Source organism: Onthophagus taurus, chromosome 11 (genome assembly GCF_036711975.1).
Source record: "Onthophagus taurus isolate NC chromosome 11, IU_Otau_3.0, whole genome shotgun sequence".
Taxonomy (NCBI): domain Eukaryota; kingdom Metazoa; phylum Arthropoda; class Insecta; order Coleoptera; family Scarabaeidae; genus Onthophagus; species Onthophagus taurus.
In genome coordinates, this window is record NC_091976.1 from 6,325,483 (window position 1) to 6,344,218 (window position 18,736).

The 18,736-nt window shown below is 33.9% G+C and overlaps 1 protein-coding gene and 2 long non-coding RNA genes across 3 annotated transcripts in view; 1 reads left to right on the forward strand and 2 right to left on the reverse strand.

Moving 5' to 3' along the window:
- Window positions 1–18,736, reverse strand: part of LOC111414325 (uncharacterized) — a 190,907-nt gene that overhangs the window by 70,036 nt on the left and 102,135 nt on the right. The window lies entirely within an intron of this gene.
- LOC139431721 (uncharacterized) lies at window positions 689–6,687 on the reverse strand. The gene is made up of 2 exons (XR_011641796.1): window positions 4,075–6,687; window positions 689–4,015 (listed from the first exon to the last, which is right to left on the reverse strand). It is a non-coding gene; the product is annotated as an uncharacterized lncRNA (long non-coding RNA).
- On the forward strand, window positions 6,691–7,692 carry LOC139431722 (uncharacterized). Its single transcript, XR_011641797.1, has 3 exons — window positions 6,691–6,767; window positions 6,887–7,475; window positions 7,552–7,692. It is a non-coding gene; the product is annotated as an uncharacterized lncRNA (long non-coding RNA).

Below are 18,736 nucleotides of genomic sequence, written 5' to 3' on the forward strand. Positions count from 1 at the left end.
GCAAGGCTGAAACAAGGCCCGGTGGTGTCTTTTATACATAGGATGCTGAATCTGCTGTCTGGTATCCCTCCGACAAAGACTGGTGTGGACTGCCATTGGCGACAGAAGCTCGACTCCTCGTACTCCTGTAATGGTTTGATCCAATGTTCTATCTCAGCGGCAAGTGCAGGCTACGTGTATTCTCCCCCTGTGCACTAGACGACGAATGTGCACGCACAGGCAGTTCAACTACGGGGCAACTTGTTGCCCACGTGCAGCATACCATCAAATCTACCAGAAGTTAGGCTACGGTTACAGTGCAAGCGAATTCGCGCGAACCATAGTTCGGGCGTGTACGTCCGAATTCGGGCGAACAAACAAACCGATATAGTAAAATGTGTATGGTTACAGTACAAGCGAATTAATCGCACGAATCGCTACTTGTCGCTAGAAGTTCAAATGGGTTTGTTTCTTTCGCGCGAACTGCACATTTTAATATTAAAATTCAAGTTGGCATTATTTCAAATAATATTTGGATATCATGGATAATGAGAAATTAATCCTACTGGTGTTCGACAGAAGAGTGTTGTGGGACCAAAAATATAAAGGATACCATAATCGTGACAAATCGCGAAAATTATGGGAAGAAGTGGCAACTGAATTAAATGTAGGCAGTAAGTAAAATTTTTTTTATATAAAGCAATTAGTGTATGATTTTAATTTTACATTAAACTACGATTTATTAAGCTAGTCGCACTGTTTAATATAATGTTTTCTAATGTATTTATATAATTGACATGTTAAATTCCCGTCTTAAATAGTATATTGTTGTGGTATAGCGCCAAGTTCACTATTAAAATATAGTTTAAAAGTTTCTCGTACATCGTATGCCACGTTAGTAGACCTGTTGTTTGCACAAGCTTTGTAATTGTTTTTTCTCTGGGAATGTGTCAGCTCAGTTTGCAATCTATTGAGTTGGTTAAGACCTTCCCTGTCTATAATTATGTTATGTAATAAACAAATGCATTTCACTATTAAATCGACTTTATCTGGATGACACTCTATAGGTTTGTTTAATAGTCTCCATTTTGCTGTCATAATTCCAAATGAGCATTCCACTGTTCTGCGACACCGTGACAGTCTGTAGTTGAATATTTCTTCTTTCCGTGAGAGATTTCGTTTAGAATAGGGTTTCATTAGATACTTTTTTAAAGGATATGCATCGTCACCTAGTAAAACGTGCGGAAGCACCACATCGGAATTTGGAAGTTTTCTATTTTCTGGTAGTAAAGATCCATGTTCTAACTGCTGCGATAAAGTTGAAGAAGCAAAAGTTCCGCCATCGCTTTGTTTCCCATATCCACCCACGTCAATGCACACAAATTGCTTGGACATTTAATACGAATATTTTCCATCGATACAACCGATGCAGTTTGGAAAATTCCACTTATCAAAAAACGATGTAGAGCTTCTCAATAACGATTCTTTTGTTGGTTGAGGCAAGTACTGTAGGTTTAATTTATTCCATATTGCCGTACATGTTTCATATATGACTTTTCTTATCGTGCTGTGAGACATTCTAAAAGAATAGGCTAGGGAACGAAAGCCAAGTCCAGTTGAGAGAAATCTGCAATAAATTGAAAAACCTTAGCTAAAATATGTGGCGCTAATATTTCTTATGAATATATAAAATACCATTAAAATAAATAGTATAGATCTTTTTGTCATTTTCAGGTGAAACAGCAAAGTCAAAATGGAAAGGACTGAGAGATACATTTCGGAGAGAATACCAAAAAGTGAAAATTAAATGTTCCGGTGATGAAGGAGGAGAACAGGTTGGCTCTACCTGGCCTTACTACGATAGTTTGTGTTTTCTGGCAGATCAGATGGCACCGAGAGAAAGTGCAGGTAATGTTCCACCAGTGCGTAATAAAAATGTTGAAAGCACAATATCACAAGAACAGAGTCAATATGAAGAACTCTCTCAAATGCAATCTGCAGTGATGATTATCAGGATGATGTTAGTAACCAACCTGTAGAGGAAGAAACTCCATCAATATGTACAGTTAGAACACCAGCATCAACTAAAAAAAACACCAAACGCGTTCTCTGAAACATTCGAGCGATATACAGAAAAGAATGATAGAAGTGGAAGAGGAAAAACTTAAATTTTTTAAACAAAGAAAAGTTGAAACCATTGAAAAAAATTATGACTACTACTTTTTAATGGGTTTGCTGTCTCATTTGCAAAAGGTGAAACCTGAAAGAAAGCCTTATTCTCCTTATTATTATGATCGATTTTAAAACCAAAAGTGACATTTTGGGGATTCTCTTTATCACTAGAAAATTATTATGCCTAAACTAAATTTGTTTATGGATGATGTCTTTTTAGCTCATAATAAACAGTTTATTCCTCAAATTACGTACAATTTCACAGCCGACTACTGAATTTTCAGTGATTTTATGTAGCATTAACAAGATACGCGTCTTTAGTTTTTTAAGTTAAAGTGAAAATAACAGATCCAATTTCATATTTATTGGAGGACGTGCGTGGCCTGCCGATTAAAGGTGCTTTTTACGAATTCGAACTTCAAAGGACCGCTCAACCCAACGTTTACCTCGCTGAAAAGGTGTTGAAAAGGAAGAAGAAGGATAAGTTGTACGTAAAATGGTTGGGATTCGATTCATCGCATAATTCTTGGATATCAAATAAAGATATATCATAAAATTTCTCTATATCGTTGCGAATTATTTTTTAAATAAAATTTAATTTTTAAACGTCTATTTTATAGAATTTTACTCGAGTTTCTTTTTCCTTAAGTAACCACATTTGATAAGGGTTTGCTGAATAAGAACGTTGCAGCCAAGTTCTTTCCTTATGAAAATAAACACTTGATAACTGGGTATACTGTAAAGGGTATAAAGCCTTACGCAATACCGTTTTACCGCATTTTCGTTCAAAATGCTTAATCAAAGAGGTGAGCTCTAAATTGTTAAAGTTTAGTTTAAGTTTTGAGTGTAAAATTCATATTTTTTTCAGCCAAAATAATTATAAAGGAATTAGCGGGGAGGCTTCTACCGCCCCATTTAAAAGTAAGTCTCCCTTCGGGGTTTAATTTCATTGATTTAATTGATTTCTATCTTTAATTTTAGCAGGTGCAAATGTCGATATTCGCGTCGAGGCTGCTGCCTCGATATAAGTGTGCGAGGGGTTATATGCCTCTCGGGCCAGGAATATTTTTTAAAGATATGGAGACGTATGTCTCCATATTATATAAATTAGAAAGTGAGTTTAATCTTTTTACATTGTTATTATATTTATATTAATTTTCATTTTTTAATTTATTTAGATTAAAATGTCCCGACCTGAATTTAATTTGTTTTATTTATCAAATTTCCATACCCTACATATAACATTATTTAAAAATAATAGTTTCGGTAAAGATATGGAGACGTATGTCTCCATATTATATAAATTAGAAAGTGAGTTTAATCTTTTTACATTGTTATTATATTTATATTAATTTTCTTTTTTTAATTTATTTAGATTAAAATGCCCCGACCTGAATTTAATTTGTTTTATTTATCAAATTTCCATACCCTACATATAACATTATTTAAAAATAGTAGTTTCGGTTTACACTAAATCTACAAACATGTTCTTAATGATACTTTTGTATGCTATTATAATATCCATTTATCAGCTAAAAATCGATGAATCACTTCAGAACATTCTACTCTTAAATTTAATTTAAAATTTGGGCGCTTCACGCAGAACGCGCACAGCATTTCCTCGCTTTCCACTAACTCTATTAATTCATTCTTAAAGATACTTTTATGTTCCGTTCTAATGTTCCCTCGATTATTTTGGTGATTGTATCGAAATCCGTCTTTAGTTCCTAAAACATCCATTTCTATAAGAAGCATCCAGGTGAAATTATCCCAACATTTCGAGCATACACGGCCGTGATCAGTTTCGTAGTATGTTATCCACGCGCATACTCTACCCCCATTTATTCGATTGAAAATTTCGTCGCTAAAGTATTATTAAAATTTCAGTTAGCTTTATATACTATATTTTAATTTCTAATTTACCTGAAAATTTCTACATTCCTGAATAGGGCGCATTGCAACGTATGATTCAGGTTGAAATTAAATACATCTATTGTAATGCCCCTCACGTCCACATCATCGGAACATTTTTTATGTGCCCCAAGCTCGAACCAATTATCCTGGAACCAGGTGTTCCACAACTCTAACACTACTTTCCAAGGTAAATATTGAACTAGTGCCAGCACATGTATACGTTTCATGAAAAATTAAGTTGTATTATTCCCCAAAAATATTTCTAATTTCTTGCGCACGCGCTTACGTTAAATGTGAATAAATCCTATTATTTTAAATTTAAACTTTTAATTTATTGCTTCCTTAATAATTTCCTTCACATCAATAATTCGATTACTCAGCGTTATTACAGCTGTGCACAGATTCTCACAGTGTAACTTGACACTCTCTCTAGCGTAAGCATTTAATCTACTCGTCCTTGGTGATTTAATAAAAACTGCTTAATTTACGTTTGATGGAATTTGAAAAGATATATGTGTTGTAACTCGTAATTTATGACCCAGTTTAACTTCATCAACACAACGCTTACATCAACTATCATTCAGACGTTCAGTTGCATCGAAATAACTTATAACATATATTAAAAATGTTCGTATGTGAGGTTTGTGGAAAAACATTTTCATTCAAAAGTAATTTAAATTGACACATTCGAAATTCACACATGGTTGAACCTAACATTAGGTGTTTAATTTGCGATAAACAATTTACGAGGTCGGACAATCTAATTGTACACCAACGAAAAGTGCATGGAGTAAACGTGGATGCATGACATGATTCAAAGCGATGTATCGATGCCGATGGTATTAAAACATTGGCTTGGGGTCATTTTACCACTATTTCGAATCACGTTTAAATATATTTAAGTAGGTTAAGTAGAAAATGGTATCATTTTTTGAGTATGTTTAATTTAAATTTTTAATATATGTAATAACTTTAATTTTTTGCGATTTTCTCTTCCTCCTCCTCCTACCCTCAATCAGTATAAAATCTAAACCAAACTTTTTCGGTTTAAAAACTCCGCAAAATATTTTAGAATTTAACAATTATAAATTCGCTCAGATGGCTCCCTTTGTCATCTACGCCGACTTTGAATCGCTTTTAAAACCGATCGATTATTGTAAACAGAGTAGCGCTAAATCTTTTACGGAAAAAATTGAGGAACATCAACCGTACAGTTTTGCTTATTACATTGTTTCCACGATTGATAGCAGTTTTAATAAATTTGAAACGTATACGGAGATGCATCAAATCTCAAGTTTTTATCACAAAATTAATCGATGATGTTAAATTTATTTATAATAAATACTTGAAAACCGTAAAACCAATGATACTTTTAACAACCGATGAGCAACGTAATTTCGATTCGGCTGAAAATTGTTTTATTTGTCAAAATCCTTTCACATCTGACCAGATTAAGGTGCACGATCATTGTCATATTAGCGGTAAATATCGAGGACCCGCGCATAGAAATTGTAATCTAAATTTCAAACTTCAAAATTTTATTCCAATATTCTGTCATAATTTTAGCGGTTACGATTGTCATTTATTTATTAAAGAAATGGCTGATGCGGATGACGATGGACTTAATGTATTGCCGAACAATAAAGAAAAATATATCAGTTTCAGTAAAAAAGTGTTGGTCGATAAAGTAATCAATAAAGATAAACCCGTAAATATCTTTTTTAAATTAAGATTTGTGGATTCATTTAGATTTATGGCATCTTCATTAGATTCTTTAGCCGGCAACCTCGAAATATACTTTACAGATTTTCGATTAATCCTTTCATTAACCAAGAAAAAAATTCCGAAAATATGCCTTTTTTTTCGTGCTCTACTGCGTCTTGAAGTGAAGACGCTTAATAAGCGAAACATATGTCGTGCTGATTGAAAAATTAAATAAACTTTACTCGTTGTGGACTTCTAGAGTTTTTTACATTAAAATTGTATATTTTTGTTGTGTGCCGAATTGTCCTTCCACAGGGCAAAACGTTACCATGCGCAAGATGCCACTAGATGATGTAAGTAAAATGCTTTTTTAAGTACTAAGATTTTTATTTATAATTATAATTTTTATTTAAAATTTGCTTATTATAATTTCAACCCATCTGTATTAATTAACATATAAAATATTTTAGTTGTTGGAGAAATGGTTAGTTATCATTGGTAGAAAAGACCTATTGGAAACATCTTTAGAAAAAACTCGAACAACCCGGCGAATATGTGACATGCATTTTTCCTATGACCAGCGATATATGAAGACACGAACAACAACTGCCTTAAAGCTTAGAGCGGTCCCAGATCTTCACTCAACTGTAAGTATACATATCGGCCAATTCTTTTAATTTACAAATAATTTTGAAACATTATTATTAAAATCCCAACAAAACAAAAATTGTTTAACATTGCTGATTTTTAAAAGCGTTTATTTATATTCAAAAAAATATATTTTTCAGTACCAAAAGGGTTTTCCGAGTACACTGAGGTTCATTTATTGGCTATTAATAATCCAAAACAACAAGTTGCACAGCAATTTGATCCTTCAAAGTCTGGGGAAGCGCCAACTGAAGAAAGTGCTGGGCCTAGTACATCCATGGTTGCTGATGGAGAACAAGAACGTGTTGAGCACAATATTGTTACTGAATCTCTTCCCCAAGCAAAAAGAGGTAAATTTGAATCAATTAAATCTGAAATGTTTGATATAAATTTAAATTAAATAGTTTTAATTGTTATCTTGAATTGAATAAACTTGTATAATTTAAAATATTTTTTTAAATTTGTTTAGAGTCTATTTTGGCAAGAATAAATGTTACCAGTAAAAAAAAATTGCAATCTCTGGAAGCCAACTGCGCAACGTTATAACAACTTGTCAAACAGAAGAAGAGTAACGAAAGCAATGAAGTTTTCTATCACCAAGCAATTTGTTAAGTCCACTGTAAATGATACTACTTACAAATTTTTGAAAAAGTATCGGTGTTACAACCGATAAAAGCGGTTAGTCGAATAAAACAGATCGGTTTTTGATCAAATCATATCGCTAGCGGATGGAATAATTTTTGTTGAAATTTAAAAGACATTGGTTTACAATTTATTTAACAGTAATACCTGTTATTTCTAGAAACTTCCTCGTAATTAACTGAATCTGATGCTTTCTCATTATTCTAATAACAAAATCTGTTTAATTTACAATTTATATGGCAATAATACATACCGTTTCTAGGAACTTTTTTCATGTAATAAACCGAATCCGATACTTTATCTCGCTAGTCTAATATACATATAAAGAGGAGAAATGTATTTTAAGTTAGTTTTAAAACAACATGCCTTCGTTTAGCTTGATCTTCGGAGTATGCATGTTATAGCTTTTGGAAAATGTAAGTAATATTTTAACTATTTTTATTCTTTCCGAATTGTAGCCACCAATAATACATCATTCTTTTAAATTTACAGGGGCTCGTAGTATTAGTAGAGGCTGATGAGATTGACGATATCCTGAATGGGGGGTCGGTCAGATCATTGTAATCGTAGATGCCCCAGGCGGATCTGTAGTTATAGCCACCTGGACTGAATTTTATTGTGCAACATGTAGTAATGGAGTAATCTATACCTATGAATATCAAACATAATTAATTCAATTTAATTTTTAGTTATTCCATTACAATAAAAAATGAAATGTTTTTTGTCTTTTAAATTCATTCACCCTTTAATATCGAATTAACTTACAAATTTATTATTTACTTACGTCATCATTTAACATAGCGAGTGTTATATTTAAATGAGAACTAAATAAATTTACACTATCAGAAAATAAAAGTTAATGATATACATGAATCGGACGGAGATTTATCATCGACACGCATTCATGTTTTTTATATATTTTTCCTTATTGTTTCTCATTTTTTTTTAATTGTAGGTATTATTTCCGAAATATTCCTAATTTCCTACGTCGCGTATATCAATTTATAGATATTAAACAGATCTCTTCTTTAAGCCCTTTATTAAAAAAGGTCTCATCAAATAAAGAGATCTGTAAACGTTGACTACAAAAAATTTGGATATTCTTTCATTGAAAAAATTGTATCAACATCCGGAATTACGCTCAAATCATGGTTTCCATGCGTCCCCAAAACGTTCCAGTTGCATTCCAACCAGTTTTTCCAAAGATGCACCACCAACTCCCACGGTATTTCTCCATGCAACTTCAAAACGTCAACTCTGTCAGCGTTAATGCAGCTGCACGTCGATTGTCATAGTGTAACTTGGACACTTCTGCCGGCTTGATGCATTCGACTTTACTTGACCTCGGCGGTTTAATAAAAACTGCTTAATTTGCATTTTATGTAATTATATGTGCGACTAGTAATTTAGTCCACTCAAGTCCTCGAAACAAAATGGTGTGACTCAGAATTTCAAGTTTAAGTTCAATTTTAATTATGTTCATTTAATTTTCATTCAAATTCAACAATGTAAATGCAACGTTTCGGCTTTATCATCCGGTATATTTTGATATTTTAAAAAACTTTTTGGCTTAAACTTTACGTTTTTGAGATTATGAAAAACGTGGACAACACATAGCAAAAACATATTAAATCCATTTCAATATAATAAACATTTCAAGTCAAGTGAGTTATTAAGGCTGATTGGAGTGTTACTTTTGTTTTTTTTTGGAACAGAAAACAAACGAAATATACAACACGAACCTATTTACACTGCACATTTTAAACAATTTTACTAACGTTTTACAACATAATTTGATTGAGAATATATCATAGTCATTTAACGAAGCTTTAAATAATGATAACATGTTAGACCTCACATTTTTCAGTGACGAAGCATGGTTTTAATTTAGTGGTTAAGTAAATTCACAAAACTGTCGAATATGGGCTGCACAAAATCCACATGTGTTTGTTAAAAGTCCTTTACATCCTCGAAAAGTTGGTGTTTGGTTGGCAATGTCTAGAAGAAGAATTATTGGCCCTATTTTCTTTGATTACATAATATGGATGAATTACGTGCAGAAATTACAGAAGCTGTTCAAAGTATTACTCCAGAAACATTGCAAAATGCGACAAAATCGGGCCGTGTGAATCGAATTGGAGTTTATTTTGAGCTAATATCACGTCGGTTTATTATTTACAAATAAAAGTTTGACATATTGACTCTAACCTAAACAAATTTATTTACGATATATACATAAGTTTATATAAGAACGTGTATCTAAAATATATTTCAACTCTGAGTTATTCTAACAAAAGCAGGTAAAGCGGTTGGGGTGAAGGTGTAACAAAAAATCCCCCTACTCTACCCACCCTTCTTGGACTCTTGAAAAGATAAATTTGTGAGCTGTTCATTCCTTTTCTACCTGTGGCTCAAGTGTTATCTTTGTCCTCAAGTAGTGTTTTACCTGTGCTCATTTTTAATAATTATTAATATTTGTTTTAATTAGTTGATAGTACTTTTTTAATAATAAATAGTTTCTTATATTGGTTTTTAGTTTAGTTGAGTAGTTTTAAACTTTTGGTAGTAGATTATATTATTTGTACATTTTTTGTATTTTTTTATTTGTATTGTAGATATTTAATTAATAGATTAAGTTCGTTTAATCAATTAGTTGTTTAGTTTTTTTTAGATAGTAATAGTTGTAGAATTATGACCTCCAAGGGAACCTATTGTATTGTCCCGATGTGCTGTAGTACATCAACAATAAAAAACATAAGGATGTTTAGAGTACCAAAAGATGGTGACAGGTATGTGTACTTTACGAAAGTAAAAGTTTATACGTTTACGGATCAGACGACGTAGAGGTCAGAGGCAAAATTTACAGTTTGTTCAGCGTCGCCACACGGCTCAAACTCCTGGTGTAAAGCTGTGGGGAGCAATACGCTACGGTGGCAGGTCTCCTTTGACATTCATTCAGGGCACCCTTTACGCGTGCCGCTACATTGACGCCATTCTGGAGCACGTGTTAGTGCCTTTCCTCCAAGACCTTCCAGAGCCCGTCTTCCAACACGATAATGCGCGACCAGCACAAAACAATGTTCTGCAATTGCCTTGGCCGGCAAGATCATTTAAATTTTGATACTTATAATACACATCTTAAATATGCATATTTTAGCTTTTTCAGTATGTCCGGCTTTCGGATTCGAAACCCTATGCTAATTGTATGTCGAAGTAAAAGAAACAAATTTTTTGTTTTATTTTTGTTTTGGTCATAAAAATCTATTAAAATTTCGACAACGATCTTTCAATCAAACTGTATAATATAATTGAATTATGGCACATTATTTTTTAAACACTCTTTTACTTTCCAAAGTAACAACTCTTATCTTTTTTAAACAGCTACACAGACGCACAAATTCTTGTCCTGCAATACGACACGAAAGCAGAGGTTACGGGCTGCGTTGATGCCCGCAAAGACAACTTAAAGGCCAGGAGACTAGTTGACCATCAGGGCCAACAAGGGGAAAATTAAGTATTGACGAGCGAAACTGCGATAGTTTATTCGCTGTTAACCTGGGCTCGTTTATGAAAGTGCAATTACGTTTATGCATAGAAGGGGTAAAGGACGGCGATATCCCGCTGCCAACAAAGAATTTGCACTGTAATTATATTTTTTGGGACCACAGTGCTATCGTTCTTTAATGACATTGTTTTATTTACCAACGCCGCGAAGTTATGCCGTATGACGGAAAAAATTAAATTTTTACCGGGATTGAAAAATGAGGACATGTGGACAGCGCTGGAATTGAAATTACGCACAATGAGCAATGAAGATAAAACAGCTATTATTTTGCATTGACGAGATGTCAATAAAAAGAAATTTGTATTATCAACATCGCCAGAGATTAAATTATAGGTTTTATAGACGATAAAGAGAATAAAAATTACACTCCAGCTAATAATGTCAATGTAATAATGGTAAGAGGGCTGCACAGCAGCTGGAAATTATCTGTAGGGTACTTCTTTGTAATACAATTTAATGCTGTTCTATTGAAAACCGCATTGGTAAAAAACTGTCAACATTAATGTGAAAGCTGTTGTAACTGACACGGGCGTTAATTTTGTTCAATTAAAAAATTTATTAGGCGTATCGCCAGGAAAACCATTTCTTGATGTGAATGGCGAAATATATATATTTGACACCCCACATTTATTGAAGGGCACAAGAAATAATTTGTTGAAAACTCACTTTAATTTTCATAATAAGAAAACATAGGGGATATACATAGAAGAATTTTATAAAAAAGATGTGAACAGAGAAACCGACGGGCGCCCAGTTTAACTAATGCCCATGTAAATCCTTCCAATTTTGAAAAAATGAAGGTCAAATATGCTGCACAAATAATTAGCGACACCGTGGCTAGTGGCTTGGAAACGTACATGGCTCTAGGTATTATTTCAGCAGAAGCAATCGGAAGCATTGAAGTAATACAAAAATTCAACAAATTGTTCGATGTGTTAAATTTAAGAAACTTTAACGAAGACGATCTAAAGTATTTAAATATAATGAATGATTTTGTTGCCAGTATTACGATAACGTCTAAAGATGATAAAGTAATCAACAATTCAATAAAATTTTTAACATCGTGGTTGATAACCATAAATGGCATGAAGAAATTATGGGATTTATTGAAGGTTAATAAACTAACTACAAGAAATTTAAACCAAGATAGTCTAGAAAAATTTGATGAGCGTATTCAATCAATTTGAACGAGGTTTCAAGAAGATTTTTTTGCCAATCTTATTTTCACGAGGGAACCGAAAATTGCGCTGATGATTTCAGTAAAGTTTTGCTGAAACTTACTGATATACAGAGGGGCGATAAGGTGACACTCAGATTGATGAAGTGCCATGCGAAGAGATGGATTCCTTTCTTTAATATTGATACAGACTATCGTAATCAAGATTTACCAGTACAAAATGCGTTTACGAATGTATGTGGTTACCTTATAAAAAAGGCCTTAGGAAAACATAATCGCGCTTCATGCAAAGGATCGCTCTTGAGTGAAGAAGTTTTAGAAAGTGCAAAACTTTTTATGTATTTTAAGGCCAAAAACACAGATAATACATACGGAATGTTACAAAACCCTAGTACTGTACCTGTACAATATATATATATATATATATGTACAATATATATATATATATATATATATATATATATATATATATATATATATGTAGGCTCTTTCTTAATGTTGTCTAGATATTGTCTTGATATTCTAAAAAAATAAAAATGTGTGTGTGCGCGAATGGTGGGGAGGCCGAAAAGTGACGCCCTCTCTTGGGTAAACTCCTACATCTCGGCCATCCTAGCCGTCATTCGCCTCGAATGGCATCCATGGCTTCATCTTTTCTGTGCTGCTAGTCGTCTTGTTTGGGCCATTATGATTTCCGACCTTTTCCAGATTATAACGATCCGGTCCGTAAGTGCTCACAACCTGATAGTGTCCATAAAACTTTGGTAGCAGCTTTGAATCATTTTGGAATTGTGTTCGTCTGATTGCCACTAGATCGTTCACCTGGTACTGCTGAGATTCTTTTCTTCTTTTGTTGAATGTTTTTCTGTTTTCTTCCTGGATCTTCTTTATTTGTTCTTTTGCTTCTCTTCTCAATTCGTTTCTGCTTTCGATAAACAGGTTGGTATATTCTTCTTCTATCACTTCTCTCATTCTTATGTCTTCAGGTCTTCTCATCTTTGTTCCAAACAAAAGTTCAAATGGTGTCATGTTGATGCTTCTCTGGTAACTATTGTTCAAGGTTTCTTGAAGTTTCCGTACGTATTTGTACCAATGTTCAGGTTTTTCGATGGTCATCTTTGATAATGCTGGTATTATTATTCTATTAATTCGCTCAACTTGACCATTCCCTCGGGGTTCACCAGTTGTTATTTTTATATGTCGAATTTCTTCATTTTGACAGTAAGCTTCAAAGTCGTTGGAGGTAAAGGCAGTTCCTCTATCTGACACAATAACTCTTGGGTTCCCAAATATCTGCTTTTGTTGATCTAATTTCTCTAAAACTTCTTTCGTAGTTGTTGACTTTGTGGGGTACAACCAAACAAATTTTGTGAATGAATCTACCACCACTAGTAAGTATCTATAAGCTTTTCCTGTCTTTTCCATTGGTCCTAAGTGATCTACATGGTAAGTGTCCAGTGGAGTATCACCCTTGTTGATTGGATTTAATAGTCCTTGCTGCTTTCCTGACTTCCTTTCCGTAAGTATGCACGAAATGCAATTTGAAATCACCCTTTGTATTTTCTTTTCCAATTCAGGTATGTAATATTCTCTGTCAATAAGTTCTTTAGTTTTCCTTGTAGCAAAATGTCCATTCTCATGAGCCTTTCTGATGATGTCGTACTGCATACCTTCAGGTACCACTAACAAATTTTCATTTTCTACCTCTTTGTATAAAAGGTTTTTATATGTATTACAAAATTTCCATAGGGTCCGTTCTCTAATATTTTAAAAATTGCTCTTAAATGTGAGTCGTTTTTCTGTGCCTGCAATAATCTTTCTAAAAATTCGTTTTTTGTAATTATCATCAAAATGGGATTTCTGCTTAACGCATCACAATGTTTCATTCGTACACCTGGTCTATGTTCTAGCGTGTAATTATATTCTTCGAGCAATAGAGCCCATCTTGCTATCCTTGTACACAGATCCTTTTTATTCATCGTTACTGCAAATGAAGCACAATCAGTCAGTATTTTGAATTGTATTCCCAAAAGATACACTCTAAATTTTTTAAGAGCTTCTACAACGGCAAGAACTTCGAGTTCATAACTGTGATATTTCTTTTGTGCGTCGTTTGTTTTGCGGCTCCAATAGTAAACTGGATGAAGTTGGCCATCGTCCATATTTTTTTGTAGTAGCACAGCTCCAAATCCATCGCTACTTGCATCCACAAGCAGTTCGGTTTCACTTTCATGGTCAAAAATTTTCAATACTGGCTCTGTACACAAAAGTTCTTTCAATTTTTTAAATGACGCGCTTTCGTCTTCTTTGAATTTAAATTTTTTCTCATCTTTCAACATGTCTGATAATGGTTTTGCTATTAACGCGTAGTCCTTTATGTACTTTCTAAAATATCCCGTCAATCCAAGGAAGCTCTGCACCTTCTTTATCGTTGTCGGTATAGGAAAGTTCATAACCGCCTTTATTTTTCTGAGAGAAGGTTTAACGGTACCATCCTCAACTTCATGTCCAAGGTATTCCACCTTTGTGTCCATAAAATAGCATTTAGACCATTTAAATTCAAGGCCGTAGTTTTCTGCTGTTTTCAATACTTCTTCTAGGTTGCTGTAAGCCTCTTCTACTGTCGTTGATGGAATTATCAGGTCATCCATGTAAGTTAATACGATTCCTTTGTGGATCAATTTTTTGAATACTTCGTTCACGTATCTCTGGAAAACAGCTGGTGAGTTGCACAAGCCAAATGGTGTTTTCAAAAATTCATATTGTCCGCTTGGGGTAACAAATGAAGTATACTTTACACTATACTCGTCAACAGGTACATGGAAAAATCCGTTTTTTAAATCCAATGTAGTAAAAATTTTTGCTTTAGCTAAACGATTTATCTGGTCTTCTATTACCGGTAAGGGATATCTGTCCTTTATTATTTTTCTGTTCAACTTCCTATAGTCGATGCATATCCTTGTCGACCCATCTCTTTTCTTTACCAAGACTATTGGACTTGCGTAATCAGAAATGCTAGGTCTCACTATTCCATCAGCTATCCATTCCTCAATCTGTCTTTCAACTTCTTTCTTTTCCATAAATGACAGTCTTCTAGGTGATTGATAAACTGGTATTTCATCACTCAATATTATTTTAGTTCGAATCGCTGTACTCTGTCGATGCTGTGGTTTGTACGCTTGTACAATATTCGATATCCGTTTGTAACATCCAAGTTTTCCTACGTTTAAGGTATTACTGTCCATTTGAATCATAAAGATATCACTTAATACTTCTCTTTCCTTTTCAATTTCTCGAGTCATGATGAAATCTTTATTTTCTCCATTCTCCGTCACTTTGATTCCTTTGTTATTTATTGTTAAGGTTGCAAACTCTAGTACAGGTTTTTCAATAATGAATTTCATGGGAATTGCTTCTTCGGGAACAATGTGGATATCTGTTGCAAAAATACAGTCATCCATTTTCATCTCTGTTTTAAACTTGCCCAATGTTGTAATGCAATTATCTCCGATTCCTTTGATTGTTATAGGCGTTTCGTCAAATTTAGGCCCACCTATTTGCAAAAATGCTGTTACTTTTATTAAATTTAAATCACTCCCAGTATCGATAAAACCGTTGATTTTTCTTCCATTCAGTATTACCGTCTTGTATCTAGACAATTCCATCTTGGTTTCTTGAGCAACATAGAGTTCTTTGGTTTCGTCACGATTGGAATTCTTTCTTTGTGGTTTTTCCCTTTCGCATTCTTTCGCTATGTGACCAAAGTTGTCACATTTAAAACATTTTAAACCTTTGTCCTTATCTCGACAATTTTTTGCCTGGTGTCCTCCTTTTCCACAGTTAAAACATCTCATGTTTCTTTCATCTCGTTCCTTTATGGTATCTTGTTTTCTTTGAGTCTGTTTTGTGTTGTTTTGTCGCATAAAATCTTCTTTCTTTGGGTCTTTATGTTCCCTGCCCTGCTTTTCCTTCAATCTCTCGTACATTTTCAATTTTTCTTTAAATTCTTTTAATGTTGTTGGTCCATAAAGTATTGTCTTGTTTATTTCGTCGTCAACAATTCCCTCCGTCACATACTCGATCAACACTTCTTCTTCAATGTCTCCCTCTGCAGCTATTTCTCTCATCTTCATTAAGTACTGCCACAATGTTTCGTCTTTTTTCTTCTTTCTTGTAGTTAACCTCTTGTGAATAACTGCGCTATTTGTTGTTCTACCAAATTCCTTTATTAACTTTGTTTTAAGGGCTGTCCATGACGTTATTCCCTTTTCAGCTCTAATAAACAGCAATGCTTCTCCTTTCATTAACCGTTTACCATAAATCAGCTTTTCTACCTCATTCCATCCCATCATTAGCGATGTTTCTTCGAATTCGACGATCCACTTATTTATTGAATGTGATTCAGCTCCATCAAAGGTGCATAGAGTTTCTTCAATGTCTTTAAATGTCAGCATGAATTTAGGATGAAAAGTCTTGGAATTGTTTTCGAAATTTTTTGTGAAACTTTGTTCTCCGTCGCTCATGTTATTACTTTTACTTATATCAGCCATTCAATTCACTTTCGTCATCAGATTTTCCTTTTTTTCTTTCAATATGCGTGGTGTCAACATCTTTTCCAGAACCATCGTCGTGTATATCGTCATCTAAATTTTTTAGCTCTAGATCAGATAATTTTCCACACAACATTTCAACTAATTCTTTTTTGTCATTCGCGTCGTTATCCACACATAGGATTTGACAAATTGAATTTAATTCTCCTAGCGTCAAATTATTCATGGCAAAATTTATCTTAGCTTGCAATCGTTCGTCGTTATCGTCTTTGAAATCAAAGCCTTTAAACCTTCGCAAATTACGTCTATTATTTCGACCATCATCATTTTCAAAAACAAATTTATGAAAGGCTTTAATGACTTTAAGACTCGCTTTTGTGATGTTTTGTTCGATTTTAAGAATGCGTCCAAACTCCATTTTTTCAAAAGGATCAAAAGGTTATTTTCTTACTCGTATTTTTCTAGGAATCCTTATCTTTGGTGGCGCCAAATGCACATTTGGTCGTCACCGCCCAAGGTTTATATATAAGAGGTTGTCTAGATTCGTACGCAACCATACTGCGCATTACGTCACATGTGGAAAATAATACCGCCAAGCAATTCAAATTAAACAAATGCACGGAGCACCATATGGCCATGAGGTTGCGTGCGCAATCCGTGATCGCTTACGTCACGAAACACTCCTGCTCTTGCCCCTCGCCCACAAACTAAATCAAAGTATTGCAGCATAGGTACTTAGACAACCTTTAATATATAAACCTTGGTCACCGCCAGCACCGGTTTCGTCGTTGATTCCCACGCCGTCGTTCTTCCGTCCTCGTTCCAACACCTTTCTTTTCACTCTTTCTTCGTCCTTGCTTATCCCAGGCGAGCGCCCAAAATGTAGGCTCTTTCTTTATGTTGTCTAGGGATTTTCTTTTAATGTAACACGTTTTAGAATAAAACCGTATATTAAATTAAACTGTTTGATAATAACAAAATGAACAATGAATTCGTCTTTGCACGTCTTGAGAGTGTTTCGTACGGTGTCTTCGGCGGAACTCTCTCGACTGGTCTTGATATTCTAAAAAAATAAAAATGTGTGTGTGCGCGAATGGTGGGGAGGCCGAAAAGTGACGCCCTCTCTTGGGTAAACTCCTACATATATATATATATATATATATATACCGGGTGTTTCATTTAAAATGACATATGCTTATATCTCAAAAACAAAAACTCGAATCGAAAAAAGATTCAAGTAAAGACTTTTTGGTAAGAAGGGGGACACATTGTACAAATGAACAGAATTTTTTTCAGTGTTGCCTAAAGGCCCTTCTGATGTCAGTTTTATTTTTTCAAATGGCACATATACTTTTTTTCTTCCAAAGTCTTTAACAACTTGACAAACTGATTACTTTTTGCTTAAAAATTTTTTTTCTTAAACTCCCCGTTGTGAAGATATCAACAAAAACAAAAATAAAATAACATGTTTCAAAATATAATTAAAAAAAATTAATAAAAAGAAACGATTTAATTAATCGTAAAATAATATTCAAATTCTTCTTAACTTTTGAAATCGTCTTAGAAAATTGATCAAAAAAATTTTTTTTATTGTTTATAAATCGAGTAAATCCTGTTCTTAACCTTGTTTGGATGTGCGCTAATTTGCACGTGGGATAAAAATTTCAAGGGAAAAAATCATTGTGATCAAAGCAACAATGGAGCACTTCTCTACTCCACAGAAAATTCAGACGGTGTTAGCTGAGGCCCATCGCATTTATGTTCGAAAATTTCCTGGAGAAAGAGCGCCTTGTCCTAAACCTTATATCGATTAGTTAGAAAATTTCTGGAATGTGGTAACGTGGAGGAAAAAAACGAACACGTACAAGATCGGTTACGAATGAACAGAATCAAATAGCTGTTTTAGCAGCTGTAGATGTTAATCCTCATGTAAGTTGCCGTCAATTGTCAAAAGATTCAGGCATTTCGTTAACGAGTGTACATCGGATTTTGAAACTTACAATTAATAAGTTTCATCCGTATCATGTCTCTCTACACCAACAATTACATGACGATGATTTCGAAAATCGTGTGCAATTTTGTACTTGGGCTATGGAAAAATTAAGATTGAATGAAAGTTTTTTCTTCAATGTACTATTTTTCGACGAATCCTCTTTCAGCAATCACGGCCAAGTAAATCGTCATAACATGCACTACTGGTCACATGAAAATCCTCTTTGGCTAAGACAAGTTGATCATCAAAAACCTTGGTCAGTTAATGTCTGGTGCGGCATTGTTGGCAATAAAATAATTGGACCTTTTTTTATTGATGGCAATTTGAATGGCAGAAAGTATCGGAATTTTTTGTTGAGCGATTTCCCGGTTTTGTTGGAACACCTTACTCTG